Source organism: Scyliorhinus torazame, chromosome 11 (genome assembly GCF_047496885.1).
Source record: "Scyliorhinus torazame isolate Kashiwa2021f chromosome 11, sScyTor2.1, whole genome shotgun sequence".
Classification (NCBI taxonomy): domain Eukaryota; kingdom Metazoa; phylum Chordata; class Chondrichthyes; order Carcharhiniformes; family Scyliorhinidae; genus Scyliorhinus; species Scyliorhinus torazame.
The window spans coordinates 204,391,960-204,409,968 of record NC_092717.1 but is presented as its reverse complement, the minus strand read 5'-3'; the positions used below and the strand labels follow the sequence as shown (position 1 = coordinate 204,409,968).

The window sequence follows — 18,009 nt, the reverse complement described above, 5'->3', positions numbered from 1 at the left end:
AAAGCATTTCATTACGACTGAAGTCAGGGCCACCGGACAGTAGTCATTGAGGCACGTTGCCTGGTTGTTCTTTGGCACTGGTATGATGGTGGTCTTCTTGAAGCAGGTGGAGACCTCGGAGCGGAATAGGGACAGATTAAAGATGTCCGCGAACTCATCTGCCAGCTGGTCTGTGCAAGCAGTGCACGACCAGGGATTCCGTCTGGACCCGTTGCCTTCCAAGGGTTCACTTTTAGGAAGGCTGATCTGACCTCGGAAGCTGTGATGGTGGGTATGGTGTGCTATGAGCTGCTGGGGCACTCAACAGTGGATCGCTGGTTTCCTGCTCGAACTTAGCATAGAATGCATTGAGTTTATTGGGGAGGGGTGCACTGCTGCTGGAGATACTGCTCGGCTTTGCTTTGTAGCCTGTTATGTTGTTTAGGCCTTGCCACAATTGCCGAGAATCTGTAACGCTAGTCTGTGACTCTAGCTTGACTCTGGCCCTTGGCTGCCCAATAATTACAGTCACCAGTTATAAATGTAAGCACAATTACTTTTTATTAAGAACGAGAACTCTAATGAAATATGCAGAAAAAACAACTGGTTAACTATCATCCAATTCCTAATTCCCCACTTTAACTTTTCCCCACCCTCTGCACACATAGACAAGACAGACATATACAGAAGGCAGGAGAATGGTGAAAATCATATGGAAACGGAAAAATAGAGTATTTGTTTCAGACGATGATTTTTTAGCAATTTTGTGCTCTTCGAACTGTGCTTTCAGTTCAAGGGTTTTACTGTGGATTCATTCAGATCTCTAGAGATAGAGAGAGTGAGAGAGAGAGTCCTTGTCTTTGTGTCTATAAGACACTGGGATAGGATCTGATCACCACCTGTTACCGTCAGAGTATGGCCTTTTTGCCAATTCATTGGCCACCACCCGATCAATCGAACCGAGTCCCATCGCATCTCTCTCTCTGGTGCATAAAAGTCTGAAGTGCCTTTTCAAACTAGCAGAGATCACAGAGTGTTCTCTCCTGTAACTTCTGAATTCCTCATTCCTCTCTGCTGCTTGACTTAGAAATACATGTCCATTAATCATCCATGGATCAAAAATGGTAACGGCAAAATAAAAGAAAGGGGAAATAAGGGAATAAACAGGAAGTACCCTTGCAGCATCTGGACCCCCAACCCCATTGGGTAATGAATGGGATGGATTAATCGGTTCCAGACCCCCCAGGTGATTCGGAGAGATACTCACGTATGCATCATTAATGAGTCTCCGTGTGACAAATCAAGTGCAATTTTCCAACACTCTGATCAATGGGCAATGTGCAGTGGAACCCATCCAACACATCACTTAGTTTCAAAAATGGAAAATCACCTACCATGACAGAACGGGGACGGGATTCTCCGACCACCCGCCGGGTCGGAGAATCGCCGGGGGGCGACGTGAATCCCGCCCCCGTCGGCTGCCGTATTCTCCGGTACCGGGGTTTTGGCGGGGGCGGGAAATGCGCCACACCGGTCGGCGGCTGCTGGCAGTGGTCCCCCCGACCTTTCTCCGGCCCGCGATGGGCCGAGTGGTGCCCGTTTTCAGCCAGCCCCACCGGCATAAATCACAACAGGTCCTTACCGGCGGGACCTGGCTCCACAGGCAGCCTGCAGAGTCCACAGAGGGGTGGATGCGGGGAGATCTGGCTCCGGGGGCTGCCCCCACGGTGGCCTGGCCCGCGATCGGGGCCCACCGATCCGCGGGCGGGCCTGTGCCATGGGAGCACTCTTTCCCTCCGCAGCGGCCGCTGTCAACCTCCGCCATGACCGGTGCGGCAGAGAACCCCCCTTCGCATGCGCTGGGATGACGCCAGCACACGCTGGCGCTCCTGCACATGCGCAACCATCGCGCCGGCCAGCGGAGGCCCTTCCGCGCCTGCTGGCGAGGCCCCAAACACTCCGGCGCCGGTCTAGCCCCTGAAGGTGCGGAGGATTCTGCACCTCCGGGGCGGCCCGACGCCGGAGTGGTTCACGCCACTCCTCGGCGCCAGAATAGCCCGCCTGTCGCTTCGCGGAGAATCCCGTCCCGGATGTTTCAGCCAATAAGATTTATAGGATTGATCACAAGGATGATCCTAGTGGTGCGACCTGAGGACTTTGGGAATATTGTGACTACGGTTGACTGGTGAAGAGCCATGATTAATAAAAGTGTTTCTGATTATAATCAATAATTTTCATCGGGGAATATTATTGCCTCTGTTTGAGGAGTTATTGACAAGGAGTTATCAATTAATAATTATCAAGATTTAGAGAAATTTTGTTTTGTAGAGATTTGTTCGCACCCAAAAAGCTTTGCCACAGGAAAGGGTTGCGATAATTTCAACTTTGGAAATTTTGTACATAGGAATAAAGCTGCTGGGTCAGGAGGGTAGTTTGTGGGGGTTGATAGTCATGGTGTTGGAGGGCAATCGGATTGTTTGAGGAGGAATGTTGGGGCATGGGCTTTGTGTGGTCGGGGGAGAGGGTGTCACGTGGCCAGGGGGTGGGGAGTCAGGTGGTTCGTAGTGTGTGCTGAGAGGGGTATGGGTGGGGTGTCAGATGGTCAGGGGAGGGGAAGTCACATGTTCAGGGGGGTCAGGTGATCGGGGGTGCCCCAAGGTCAGGTGGTCAACGAAAATGTCTAGTGGGCATGTCAGGTGGTTGGGTGGAAGTAGGGACTTCTGGGGTTTGGGTGTGTAGTTGCAGGTTGGTGGGCTTAGAGGGTAATTGGGTGGAGGATAGTTCGGGTTGAATGGGTAATCAGGGGGTGAGGGAGTAGCTGGCATAAGGAGGGGTTCTGTTAGGGTTGGAGAGTAGTCGGGGTGTGGGACGTCAGCAATGGGGTGGGGTATAGGGGTGGGGCACTAGTCTAGGATTTGGAGGGCAGATGGGGAGGTGGGGGGATTGTCGGGGAGTGTGGTTCAGATGGTCAAGGGGAGTCAGGGGGAGGGGGAGTCATGTGGTTGTTCATAAAGAATTCATCTAACTCATCCTTAAACAGATTTAATGACCCAGCCTCCTCTGCTTTCTGCGGAAGAGAGTTCCACAGACTAACAATACTCTGAGAGAAAAAGATGTCCCTCATCTCTGTCTTCAATGGGACACCCCTTGGGCGGGATTCTCCGTCGGCCGATGCCAAAATCGGGAAAGGCAATTGGGTGGAGAATCGGTCATTGGGCCAAAATCGTGGCCAGCGCCGGGTTCCCACCAGAAAGCCATGCACCGGTGCCTCGACGGCGCCATCAATACATTCTACTCCGTATGTACAGCAAACGCCATTGGCATATCATTAGCGGGCCTGAGCTGGTATTCTCCTGGGGCCTCCGCGATGTCGACCCCGGGGAACCTGACACCATTTTTCATTGGAATCGGTCGTGTTCTATGTGGCGTCGGTGCTAGCCCGTTAACATTCTTGAATTGCTCCGGGAGTGGCGCCAATTTTGCTTTCATAGAATTCCACCGATTCTGTCCCGGTATCAGCACTTCGTCTCTGAAACAGAGAATCCCGCTCCTTATATTTTAAATATGTGTCCCCCAGTTCTCGTCTCACTCACAAGGGAAAACATCCTCTCAGTATCCATCTTGTCAAATTCCCTCCAGATCTTTAAGATCATCCAGATGTTTCAATCAGATCATCTCTCATTGTCCTAAACAGCAATGGCTGCAGGTCCAACCTGTCCACCTTTCCTCGTGAGATCATACAATCATAGAATTTGCAGTGCAGAAGGAGGCCATTCAGCCCATTGAGTCTGCACTGGCACTTGGAAAGAGCACACCGCCTGAGCCCAGACCTCCACACTATCCCTGTACCCTAGTAACCCCTCCTAACCTAAGGGCAATTTAGCATGGCCAACCCACGTAATCTGCACATTTATGGAGTGTGGGAGGAAACCGGAGGACCCGGAGGAAACCCGCGTAGACACGGGAATAACGTGCAGACTCCGCACAGGCAGTGGCCCAAGCCGGGAATCGAACCTGGGAACCTGGAGCTGTGAAGCAACTGTGCTAACCACTGTGCTACCGTGCCGCCCATGTGCTACCGTGCCGCTATTATAACCCCTTTATCCCAGGAATCAGTCAAGTGGACCTTCACTGAACTGTTTCTATTGCAATTATAGCCATAGAACATAGAACATAGAACATAGAACATAGAACAATACAGCGCAGTACAGGCCCTTCGGCCCACGATGTTGCACCGAAACAAAAGCCATCTAACCTACACTATACCATTATCATCCATATGTTTATCCAATAAACTTTTAAATGCCCTCAATGTTGGCGAGTTCACTACTGTAGCAGGTAGGGCATTCCACGGCCTCACTACTCTTTGCGTAAAGAACCTACCCCTGACCTCTGTCCTATATCTATTACCCCTCAGTTTAAGGCTATGTCCCCTCGTGCTAGCCATTTCCATCCGCGGGAGAAGGCTCTCACTGTCCACCCTATCTATCCCTCTGATCATTTTGTATGCCTCTATTAAGTCTCCTCTTAACCTTCTTCTCTCTAACGAAAACAACCTCAAGTCCATCAGCCTTTCCTCATAAGATTTTCCTCCATACCAGGCAACATCCTGGTAAATCTCCTCTGCACCCGTTCCAAAGCCTCCACGTCCTTCCTATAATGCGGTGACCAGAACTGTACGCAATACTCCAAATGCGGCCGTACCAGAGTTCTGTACAGCTGCAACATGACCTCCTGACTCCGGAACTCAATCCCTCTACCAATAAAGGCCAACACTCCATAGGCCTTCTTCACCACCCTATCAACCTGGGTGGCAACTTTCAGGGATCTATGTACATGGACACCTAGATCCCTCTGCTCATCCACACTTTCAAGAACTTTTCCATTAGCCAAATATTCCACATTCCTGTTTTTCCTTCCAAAGTGAATCACCTCACACTTCTCTACATTAAACTCCATTTGCCACCTCTCAGCCCAGCACTGCAGCTTATCTATATCCCTCTGTAACCTGCTACTTCCTTCCACACTATCGACAACACCACCGACTTTAGTATCGTCTGCAAATTTACTCACCCACCCTTCTGCGCCTTCCTCTAGGTCATTGATAAAAATGACAAACAGCAACGGCCCCAGAACAGATCCTTGTGGTACTCCACTTGTGACAGAACTCCATTCTGAACATTTCCCATCAACCACCACCCTCTGTCTTCTTTCAGCTAGCCAATTTCTGATCCACATCTCTAAATCACCCTCAATCCCCAGCCTCCGTATTTTCTGCAATAGCCTACCGTGGGGAACCTTATCAAACGCTTTGCTGAAATCCATATACACCACATCAACTGCTCTACCCTCGTCTACCTGTTCAGTCACCTTCTCAAAGAACTCAATAAGGTTTGTGAGGCATGACCTACCCTTCACAAAGCCATGCTGACTATCCCTGATCATATTATTCCTATCTAGATGATTATAAATCTTGTCTCTTATAATCCCCTCCAAGACTTTACCCACTACAGACGTGAGACCCATCTTAAGTAAGGAGACCAAACTATAGACAATACTCCAGATGTGGTCTCACCAATGCCCTGTACAATTGTAGTAACACTTTCTTGTTTTTCTATTCCATTCCCCTTGCAATAAAATCAAACATTCCATTTTCCTACCTAGTCAACTGCAGGACCAGCATGCTAGCTTTTTGGTTCTAATTCCAAGTGGTGGAACCATTATTCAGTGACGTACAGCAGTTTGTGCAACCTGCAGTTGGGATATTAATGGCTATGCACTGTGCATTTTGTGATGCTTTTAGAGATTCATGAGAAATTTCTGCTACCTGGTATCCAATGGGGATCAGAGTAGACTGAATCGGAACTGTGTCATGTTCCACACCCATCAGTCCTGTACCCCCACACCTCCAATTCTGGTCTCCATGACCAAATGGAAATACTTTTTTAAATGGTTATGGGAAAAGAGGAGGTGAGTGGGACAATGGGACGCCTCTGTCAATAATCTGGCAGATGTACATTGAGCTGAAGAGCCGCCTTCTGGGATGTTTGATTTGATGAAGTGGTTGCTAACACTTGTGCATGGCGAATGCCCATTTGGATGAAATTCCTGACAGCTGCTATGCCTTGGAAAATTGTGGCCAGAGTGAGCCAGCTGTCAGCAGAAAAAGGGAGGGAGGCTCGCAAAAACTGGATGTGTGTATCTTGTTATGTCTTTCCTTTTGGTGGGGGCGGGAGGGGGAAGAGGCAATGCAGAAAGCTGCAGAGTTACGGCGTCTGTGCCTCTGCAGTTTTCGGATGCTCACAAAACAATGCTGTGCCCTTCATTTTAATTGGATGTACAGTGTGCAGTAGCTCACGTTTTCCACACGCTGTCAGCAGATGAGCGTTTCATTCCGCTTTGCTGGAGAACCGGAGCGAGAGCGGAATGAAGCACAATGAAAAGAAATGTGATATTTACCTCTCCCCGACACGGCAGGTTTTTTTTTCCTGCCTTTACCTGCAGGGAAATGTTTGTTTGATGAGAAGTTTTTGTGGCTTTTTGATTGTCGGTCTGGCTGACCGTCTGCAACATTAACAAGTGCCCATGCAAACAGCAAGCATGGCATTGCCTGCAGCAGGGCAGCTGCTTGATTGCTGAGTTAGTGCCAAATGCAGAAAAGAGAAAAAGGAGAAATAGTTCAAACCATTGATTAATGATTGTAAACATGAATTATTGATAATGAGGTTCAGCCCTGATTTGGAAAATGCTGATTTGGATTAATTTGGCAAATTTGTGAAACTGGATCATTTATTTCCTTTCTCAGTCAAGAAGATTACTAAATAGCAGTATGCATGCCCAGAAAGTAAAGAATTTCCTCTTTCAGTGAATGTAATATGATTTTACCCAATCGTACTGTGAATGTTTAGTTGGCAAAATAAATACCAATGAAGTACAAGTGCCCAATTAAATGAACAGACTGAGATTGATACAGAAATGGATAGATAGATTGATAGGGAGATTTGAGTTTTTTTAGAAAGTCAAGTTTAACTTTGTGCATTGGTGCCTGCATCTGGTCCGTCGCAGTGTTGTGGTTAATTCATGTGGTCAGTCCACACATGGCACAACGTTCTGTTGGAACACAATCCATATACCCCATAATCTCAAACTTTTCCTTCTTTTTTGTATTGAGTAGCAAGGTTTTGCCGTGCAAAACATCACCAGGACCAAAATCAATAAAAGAGAAGTCAAGGTTATTCCAGAAGTGATGACATTGAGATTCTAAAGATTGAACAAACAATCAAAGATTAAGAGATGTGAATAAGACCTGAGAATTGAATGTTTGGCTCAAAGATTGTTGTGCAGGAAATAGGTTTTGATTCATGGGCCATTGGCAGCAGCGCTGGGGAAAGAGGAGGCTGTACTGTTGATATGGCCTTGACTGAACCGCACTGGTAAATTGTGTCACTAGAGCTATAGAGAGGGCTTTGAACTAAATATATGGGGGGTGGGAGAGCTTTTTGAAATTTAAAGTGAAAGATCAGGGCTATGGTGCAGGGTTGCGAATCCCAGAGAGTGAAGGAAGGGACAGAGCACATAAACATAAGAGTGCAACAACAAACAAGATCAGAGTAGGGAACAATGGTAAAAAGAGAGAATGAAAGACCCTTTATCTGAACACACACAGCATCAGTAACAGGATGGATGGATTGATAGCCTGAATAGAAATAAATGAGCATTATATGATAGCCATTGCAGAAAAATGGTTGCAAAGTGACCATTGCTGAGACATGTATAAGCAAGTACATTTGGCATTTTGGAAGGTCAGGATGAAAGCAAAAATAGTTACGGAAAGAAATGATCATGGTTCAGAGGATGTGGATTCAGTGTGGATGGAAAGAAGAAATAGTAAAGTAAATGAGTCACTGGTAGGAGTAGTTTATAGGCCCTCTGATAGCAGTTTCATTGTACTGTAAATCAAGAAGAAATAGATTCTTGGAAAAAAATTAATGCATGATTGCGGGACATTTTAATCTTCACATAGATTGGACGAATCAAATGGGCAGAAATAACATGTAGGATGAGTTCATAGAGTGTATTCATAACAGTTTCTTAGAACAATATGTTCTGAACTTAATGAGGCATGAAGCCATTTTACACCTGGCAATGTGTCATGAAATTAATTAAGGACCTCCTCGTAAAAGATCCTCTAGTTAAGAGTGATCCTAACATGATGGAATCCCACATGAAGTATGATAGTCAGAATTGTGGATTTGAATCTAGTGCCTTGAACATGAATGGAAATTACAAGGGTATGAAGATAGAGTTGGCTAAAGTGGTCTGGAAAAATAGATTTAAAGGTAAGATGGAAGAGAAGCAGTGGTAGACATGTAAGGAGATATTTAATAATTCTCTAAAATATACATTGAATTGAGAAAGAAATACTCTATAAGGAAGATAATTAAGAATGGTACCAAATTGAAATTAAAAAATAAAAAATGCTGCAAAGATTAGTGATAGCCCAGAAAGTTGGGAACATTTTAGCACACAGCAAATGATTACCATAAAAATGGGTGGCATGGTGGCACAGTGGTTAACACTGCAGCCTCACAGGGCCAATATCCAGGTTAAATTCCAACCTTGCGTGACTGTCTATGCTGAGTATGCACAAGCTTCCGTTTCTGCATGGGTTTCCTTCAGGTGCTCCGGTTTCCTCCCACAGTCCATTGATATGCACGTTAGGTGGATTGGCATTGTTAAATTGTCCCTTAGTGTCCAAAATGTTAGGTGGGTTTACTAGGTTACAAGGATAGGGCAGGGGTGTGGCCTAGGTAGGGATTCCTTCAAAGAGTCGGTGTAGACCCGATGGGCCGAATGGCCTCCTTCTGCACTGTAGGAATTCTAGGATTCTATGAAAAAATGAAGAGGAAACAATTGGAGTACGAGGGAAAACTTGGGCAGCACGTGGCACTGTGGTTCGCCGGGTTCAATTCCAGGTTTGGGTGACTGTGTGGAGTTTACACTTGTTCCCCGTGTCTGTGCTCCTGTTTCCACCCACAGTCCAAAGATATGCAGGTTAGCTGGATTGGCCATGATCAATTGTCCCTTACTGTCCAAAGATTGGCAGGTTAGGTGGGCTTAGGTCTGGGTAGTGGGCCTAGGTAGGTAGGTGGGCTGCTCGTTTAGAGGGTCAGTGAAAACTTGATGGGCCAAATTACCTCCTTCTGCACTGCAGGGATTCTATGATTCTGCGAAAACGAGCAAGAAATATAAAAACTGATCGTAAAAACTTGTACAAGTGCAAGAAATGGAGAAGAGTAGCGAAAGTGAATGTTGGTCCCTTACAGGATGAGACTGGAAGTTGACAATGGGAAGCAATGAAATAGCAGAGACTTTAAGAAACTATCTGTCTTCACAAAAGACGCCCCAAGAATGTCAGAAACCCAGGAGTAATAGGGAATGAGGAACTTAAAACAATCACTATCACCAGAGAAAACATTCCATAACTCTAATGTGACTAAAGTTTGACAAGATCACAGGATCTGATGGCCTGTATGGGGTCCTAAAGGAAGTGGCCACATTGATTGCAAACCAAAATGATCTAGATCCTGGAAAGGTCTCAACAGTTTGGAAAACCATAAATGTAACACCACCATTGAAGAAAGGAGGGAGACAAAAAGCAGGAAATGATATGCCAGTTAGTCTACCATCTATCATTGGGAAAGTGCTATAATCCATTCTTTAGGAGGCAATAACAGGATGTTTAGAAAAGCACAATAGAACCAGGTAGAGTGAACATGGTTTTGTGAAGGAGAAATTGTGTTTGACAAATTCATCAGCATTTTTTGAGAATATAACAAGGAGAATGACCAATGTAGATGTAGTGTATTTGGATTTCCAAAACATTTTGCTGCACAAAGTAAGAGCTTCGAGTGTTGCGGATAATATATTAACGTGGATAGAGGTATCGGACATGAGCGTGTTGGGATATATGGATCATTTTCACTTTAACAAATTTTAACTTTAGAGAGTGCCACTGGGTGCAATTTACAATCAATATTAATGACTTGGATTGTAGTCAAATTCACTGATGATGCAAAGATAGGTATGAAAGCAAGTTGTGAGGAGGAAATAAAGAGTCTGCAAAGTGGTTTGGTTGGGTTAAATGAGGAGCAAAAGTTTAGCAGCTGGAGTATAATGTGGGAAAATGTGAGTGTGTCCACTTTGGCACGAAATATAGAAAAGCAGAATATTATTTAAATTGAGTAAGAATGCAGTGTCCTGCAGTCGAGGTGGTTTCTAGGTGTCCTTGTACGTGAATTACAAAAAGTTAGCATGTAGGTACAGCAAGTAATTAGCGAGGCAAATCGAACATTGGCTTTTATTGTAAAAGGAATGGAGTATATCAGTCGGGAAATCTTGCCATAGCTGTACAGGGCATTCATGAGACTGCACCTAGAATACTGTGTACAGTAAGGAGGAATGTATTGGAAGCAGTTCAGATGGCAAAAAGAAATCTGTTTTCAGAGGCTGAGCACTAATACAATGTGCACCATGCATTGATCAAGGCCATCGTGCTCAAATGGAATTCTGATGCCTGGACCAAGCTGGTGGTTCGCTGAGGTGTGCTGTTGACCTTAGCTGTTCTCGTTGTTGCGATCTGCTGTGCCCTTTACAGACTTGTGCTCCAGTTAGGGGTGGGGAGGTATTGGCAGACAAGGATCTGAATGACCAGCACGCATCCTCAGGTCTTAATAAGTGTGAAAGGATTGTCACTCAGTATCTGTATCAAGGTTCCCTGGCTCCATTGTGGTACAAATTATATGAGCAGCAAAGTGAACCACTAATCTAACCTAAAAAATTGGTCCTAAGTTTGCCTATTACTGTTTGGAAGCTGTGTCCCCTTATCTTATACTTCTGGATAAAGTTCTGGATTTAACTTTCCCATTCCTTTAACTATCTTGTATACATCAATGAGATCATCTCCCAGATGCTTTGTTTTAAGGCTGTAAAAGCTTTGAAGTTTCTCTTTCACGCTGACAATCAACCTCATAATCTTACAATTAAAGTAAGTAACTCAGGAGCAAAACTACAAATTAATCACATAAAGGGTAGTGGAAATTTGGAACTCACTCCCCTGAAAGGTAGTAGATAATAGGACAATTGAAAACTTGCAAGACATATTTTTGTCAGCTATTTATATGAAGAAATATAGAACACAAGCAAGAAGCTGGAGTTGAGGTGCAAGCTAGCAATGATCTAACTGAATGACGGAGTAGGCCTGAGGGGCTGAGCGATCTATCCCTGTTCCTAATGTTTCTCAGGGCTTTGGAACATACATGCATTGAAAGCAGTTCAGAGAAAGTTCAGTAGGCTAATTCCTGAGATGAAGAGATTGCCTTTTGAGGAAAGCTTAATCAGGTTGGGGCGACAATCATTGGAGTGTCGAAGAATAAGAGATTACCTTATTGAGATATAAAAGATTGATGGTGAATGTTGAGAGGATGTTTCCCCTCGTGGGAGCATCAAGAACTGGGAGAAACAGTTTTAAATTAATGTGTCTCCCAATTTAGCTGAAGAAGAGGAGGAATTTCTTATCTCAGAAGGTCTTTAGTGTTTGGAATTTTCTTCCTCAAACAGCAGTGGAGGTTCGGTCATTGAATATATTCAAGGTTAAGTTACAGATTTTTGACTGACAAAGGATTCAAGGGGAATGGGGGCAGGCAGGGAAGTGGAGTTAAGGCCTCAATCAGATCAGCCTCTATTTATTTGATTGGCAGAGCAGGCTTGAGGAACCAAATGGCCCACTCCATCTCCTATTTCTTATGCTCTTAGGTACGCAGATACGATAAGATTTGCACCCTGCGTGTTAGAAAATTGTGAGCATACTGTCCCTATTCCAAAAATTGATGGCAGAAACAAAAGACTGAGAAAATCTGTCCTTTTGATTCCGACACATACAGTAATGTAGGGAGCAGAGAGAATGAGTCAGACAGCCCATTTGTAGTTCAGGCAAAATGATAAGGAAAAGGTTAGAGCAGTGCTGAACTCAATAGTACCAGCAAAATAAGAAGCAACAATAAAGATAGTGATAGAAAGAGAGAAATTGAAGGTTGCAGATGAAACAGAGATCACAGGAGCACTCGACTTGTGCTCTTTTCTCCTATTCGGATCAGTGAATTTTGGGGATAAGAGGTTAGCTGTGATGTTAACTGTAATGAGTTGAAACAGACATCCCCAAAAATGAGTAGATGTTTTGCAATGCCTCCAACTTCACAAATCGACATTGTTCGCAGTTGAGACATGTTTAACCAGATGTGTATTCATGGCACAGTGCCTTGCGATTTGTAACTAGACATAGGAGAAAGTGCTGATTGGGCTAACCTCTGGTGCTCCAGGGATGAGCTTATTTTCAGTCACTATTGAGATAAACGGTTGTGTAATGTAATTCATCCAGGCGCATTCATTGTAATGTAGGAATGCAAATTCCTATTGCCTGCTCCTCCAAATGATTGCATATACCCAGTGCTCCCAGAGCTGATTATTGTCTCGGCCTATATATTCTGAGTGACTTGCTCCACTCAAAAGGCTGTCTGTACCTCTTCAAGGGGAGGTGCATTGCAGCGGCAAGAGGTGGTGATTGTCATTTGAAAAGTGAACATGTTCTGTGAAACTTTGAGAAACTGTTGAACATATTTCAGAGCATACACCAGGGTTTTCTGAGAATGAACTGGATGTCAGTGCAAGAAAAAGAAGGGCAGATATCTTGAATATGCAGCAGTGAGAAGGCTCTGCTCATACATAAACTCAGGAGGTTCTGGGAAGAACTGATGACAGAGGTCAATGCCAGCAAAGGAATAGGTTTAATGACACAAGTTGTCAAGTGTGAGTTCAGTCTTCAAATGGCACGTTCTACCCATTGTCCCACTAGTTTTATCCACTGCTTACACCACTATCAGCTATAATCTACCTACCACCAATCTCTACCAAACAGTACGCAACCCTTCAATCCATATACTTTGTCTTGGCCTCACACATTTAGCGCTGCTGCAAACCTTGTGCCCACAGCTCAGGGCTCACACATGCTGGTAGCTATTCAAACTTGGCAGCGACAGGCAATACTGCTCTTATGGCTGCAGCAGTTAGCGGATGTCACAATCTCTGAAGTGGAGATGCCGGTGTTGGACTGGGGCGAGCACTCATATACCAACAATTTCTATCAATCAGGACTCATACCCAATATCCTCTGCTGCACCTTACATTCACACACTGAGCACTGCTGCATGCTCCACAGCCACCTCTCATGGTTTTTATACACTGCTAGCTTTTCAACCATGACTGTCACAACTGCCAAACAGATCGATTGACATTCACTGACGTGCTTCCTGCTCTCTTTCAGGACAAAATGGAGTAGAACTGGAGGCAGCAAAAGAAAACCTGAGGGAAACAGGCATGGCTGGTATTCCAGACTCCCGTGGAAGTGACAGTTCTGGCTGTAACAAACAGCTGGCTTCCCATTGTGGCTCAAGTACAGCTGATACAGTGGACTGCTGCAGAATAGAGGTATCGTGACTGCTGACAGTGACCTTTACGATTATCTAGATATCCTCAAGCACCAGATGATACAGAGGGACTGGAATCCCTTTGAGTTGCGGTGTAGGCCAGAATTGATGAATAGTGCCCACAAAACAGAGGGCGGGCAGGAAATGGCACCATGCACCATGGGGAAGGCTGCAAATCCTGCATGACTCCCTCTACCTGCTTCTTGCTGGTGAAAGAGAGAACTCTCAATTAATATTTGGGCATGGTCTCAGCAGTGTGTCTTCAACGCTTTTCTGTGCAGTCATCATATTGCGATTTCAATGCTGTCACTCCATTATGGTGCCACCAAATTTTCAAGGGTCATCTCATGCCATATAACATGACGTAAGCCTGTTCATCATGTCATACCTGTGCTGAATTGTTCTGCCACACTGACCACCACTGAACATCATGAAAGAGAAAATGCTGGAAAATCTCAGCAGGTCTGGCAGCATCTATAGGGAGAGGAAAGAGCTCACGTTTTGAAACGTTACCTGTTTTCTCTCCCTACAGATGCTGCCAGACCTGCTGAGATTTTCCAGCATTTTCTCTTTCGTTTCAGATTGCAGCATCCGCAGTAATTTGCTTTTAACCACTGAACATCATGTTATGTGATTAGACTGACATAATCACCAGTCACCTATATGGAAATATATTGTGGGCTCATTTATTTAGAATCGGCACAGGAGAATATTTATACAGAGGTAGAAAGTTTTGCGACATTAGCGGCTCTGCTCAAAACCAAAATTGGAGATTGGATCACAAGCCGCACTTCCCTTCTGGTGATGTCATGCTGCTATCCCTTAAATGCATGTCAGAACACTCGGCTGCTTCCTGCTGCTTTACATGTTGTCAGGAAAGTCAGACTTTCCTTGTTGGAGGGCGGGGGGCAGGAAATCCAAGTCCTAATAGTCCTTCAGAGTTTCCGCACATGTGTGAACCAGGAGCAGGCTGCTGATGGACAGTGCAACATTTGAAGTCGCTTGGACTGAGGACAGGGGTCTGCGTCAAAATAAATGTCGTAAAAACCTTGTTCATATGATCAGGGACAGGGCCACCATTACCAAAAAAAGGACACTTAGGCAGAGAGAGGGTGAGGGGACAGCGAGATGTCCTATTTAAGAAGAAAGGAGCAGAGAAAGAGACTACAAGCAGAAATGGCTGCGGCTGTCAGGACTTCAGTGGCGAGAGCTCAGGAAAAGCCCTACAATCAATCAGGATTCAGGAGAAGTCCTGGCCATTGAAGAAGGCAGCAGAGGTTTGGTGACTCCATGCTGCAGGTCATTTGAGCACAGGTATGTGTTTGGAGCAGCAGCATTCTGCTCAGTGCAGCTGACGAGCGGAGGTTGTGCTTGTGAGCTGATGCTTGATTGCATATTTGGAAATTTGGGTGAGCGGAGTGTGGGAAGACGAGATTGAAACCCTGTGAGGAGGGCGATCGTTGATGCCATCTGAGTCGGAGCAGCATTTGGAGAGAATTCCAAGGTGAGATCTTCAAAGGCAAAGGCTGGAATTCCGCCTGAGAGAGACAAGGTGGGATTCTCCCTCGGCCGACGGCGGAATTGGGAAACGCGATTGCGTGGACAATCGGTGCCAACGCCGAAATCACAGCGGGTGCCAACTTCAGGGCAAATCTCAATTCCCCGCTGTCTCGACAGTAGTGTGAATGCGTTCTACTTCGCACGTACAGTAAAACATTATGGCATATCATTAGCGGGCCAGACCCGGTATTCTCCAGGGCCCCTGCGATGCTCCGCCTCCACTGGGGGGAAATTCCCGATGGTGCAGTTCACTGTGTTTTTAAAAATCATGAAACTAGTGTCGTGGCTGATGAAGGAGAGAGAGAGGCCATAGGACGGCGAGAGACGTGGGCTGCCGGGCCGGATACTGGCTGTGCTGGCTGGAGTGGGGGTTGGTCCTGGCAAGGGTTGGCGGGGGGGGGGGGGGGGGGGGGGGGGGGGGGGTGTCAGTGGAGGTTGGTGGGGGAACGGGTTGTGTGGCTGGGGTGACCCTCCCACGGGACTGGAATGATGTCCAGGCACAGAAAGCCAATGCCGTGGCCTACAAGCAGCCATTTTACTGCGTACCCCACTGATCGCTTATCTTGGCTCCTGGTTCTGCAGAGTTCCCAAACACCCCCACCCCCAAACCCCTGCCCCCACCCTCCACCCCACCCACAAGCATACCACCCACCCAGGCTGACACCCACCGGTGGGGCAGCACGCGGCCCGCCCAAGGGAAACGGCCATAGTAGCCCCCTACGGGTGCACCGGACGGGGGTCATGGTGCATACCGCTGGCAAGGGTAGTGCCAGCCGACAGTACCCCTGGCAGCAGGGATGGGCACTAGGGCTAAAGGCCCCCACGGTGTCGAGCACAGAGCTGGGGTGCAGGGATGGGGGGGGAACATGCGGAGGCAGAGTCCAGAATGGCAACCGGGGTGACCTTGTACACCGTTGGGCCTGGTTGGGCACGGCAGTACGCACCTTGTTAACAAGTATGCCTTTCACCTCCTACAGACAATGGATATTGGAATTCAACCAGCAATGGCGGCCTTGCTCCGAGTCGACCAGTCCTGGTGGATGCGCTGTGGTTGTACGAGTTCGAGCTGCTCGAGGAAGAGGAAGCTGCAACAGCGGAGCCTGCCCCAGAGGAACAATAGGCAGCCACTGAGGATGGAGAGCCAGCCACCCAACAGGCTGGTGGAGGAGGTGCAAAGTGATGCTGCATGAGGCCTCGTGTGTACCAGCCGGACCAGGCATGCTGTCGAAGACTCTGGCTGAGCAGGGGGACAGTCTGACATAGCTGCCAGATCATGGCGCACCTGGCACCCCGAGGGTATGGGGGAGGACACCCGCTCCCGGTGGTCGTCAAGGTGACGGTCGCCCTGAAACTCTATGCAACGGGTTCCTTCCGAGTGAAGCCCTATTCGGGATCTATAGCGGGATTCGCCAATATGCCCCGGGCCCATGCAGTGATCGAAGGGGTACATGTCCCCCTACGAGCACTTGCAGATGACAGGCCACTCTACACAAACCAAAAGGGGTTCCATTTGATGAACGTGGAGCTTATATATGACCATCAGATGAGCATCATACACATGCGCCCGATGTCCAGGTGTGTGCACAACGCCTTTATCCTGATGCACTCGACGATTCCTGACATGTTCGTGACACCCCACTGGCTGAGGGGTTGCTCCCAGGTGACAGAGGTTATCCATTGTGATCATGGCTGAAGACGCCTATCCAGAGCCCACAGACTGATGCCGAGACCCGTTACAACAATGCCCATGCAGCAACCAGGGCTGTGACCGAGTGTCGCTTCGGCCTCCTGAAGATGAGTCTGGGACACATCAACCAGTGGCTGCGCCATCTCCCTCTGGGACTGGGCCACCTCCCTCTGTGTCTGCACCATGTTGTCCAGCCCCTGGGCAATGCCATCAACGTTCTCAGCCATGGCCTGCTGTGACTGGGCCACGCTCAGGAGCACCACTGCGATTTCCAGATGTTTCTGGCACATGGCTGCCTGTGAAATGGCAGCACTATCCTGGGCCTCGGCCAGCGTATGCACATAATGCCCCAGGCCTTGGACATATTGATCCAGAGTCAAAACCATCATCCCCAATTCCTCCACCATGGACGCCACGCGTGCACTGTTGACATGGCTGACACGCATGGCCGGCACCAACTCCTGCACCTGCACGCGGTTGGACTCCTCCACCTGCACCTGCAGGTGCTGGATGCTTGCCGACAACCCCTCATGTGGTCCCTGGTTCTGTGACTGCATCTCCACAATCGATGGGACTGTCCGTTCCAGAAGCCCGAAACCTATCTGGACCACAGCTAGCTCCTGGGGTCAGCTCGCCCTCCGACCGTCCGCCCCTTTAGGTGTTCCTACCTGCACCTGATGTCCAGAGAAGCTGTGTGGTGAGCATCAAAGGGTGTCCCAGGAGCCTCTTCACTGATGTATCCAACAGAGGTGAATGTGTCTGGGATGGTGGGAGGTGTTGGAGACAGCTGTGATGGGAAATAAGTGTCATCCCCAGACTCGAGCTTTGGGGTGTCTTGGGTCTTGCTCCGAGCAATCCCATCTGTATTGCTGCCCTCGTCGTTGCTCAGCACATGGGGGGGGGCTCCGCCTGTGGCACTGACTGGGGGCGGGGGGGGACTCCAGGTGGACTTGCCCTGTCACTAGCAGGTCCTGCAAGACACAAGACAAGACGCTTGATTAGAAAGGGCCGGGGAGAGTGGGGGTGGTAGGGGTGAGGTTGGAGTTGAGGGTGGTGTGGGTGGTGGGAATGGTGTGGGGGTGAGGGTGGTGTAAGGGTGAGGGTGGGGGTGAGAGTGAGGTGGGGGCAATGGTGATGTGGGTGTGAGGGTGGGGGTGAGGGTGGTGGGATGAGGGTGGTGTGGGGTGAAGGTGAGGGTGGTGTGGGGGTGAGTGTGGTGTAGGGGTGAGCGTGGGGGTGTGG

General features: G+C 47.7%; 1 long non-coding RNA gene across 1 annotated transcript in view; it reads left to right on the top strand.

Annotated features, from left to right (window-relative positions):
• The window catches only part of LOC140386045 (uncharacterized), a 266,317-nt gene that overhangs the window by 232,620 nt on the left and 15,688 nt on the right, over positions 1-18,009 (top strand). Inside the window, exon 3 of the long non-coding RNA XR_011933558.1 lies at positions 13,358-13,521. This is a non-coding gene — a long non-coding RNA (uncharacterized lncRNA). The remainder of the gene's footprint in view (positions 1-13,357; positions 13,522-18,009) is intronic.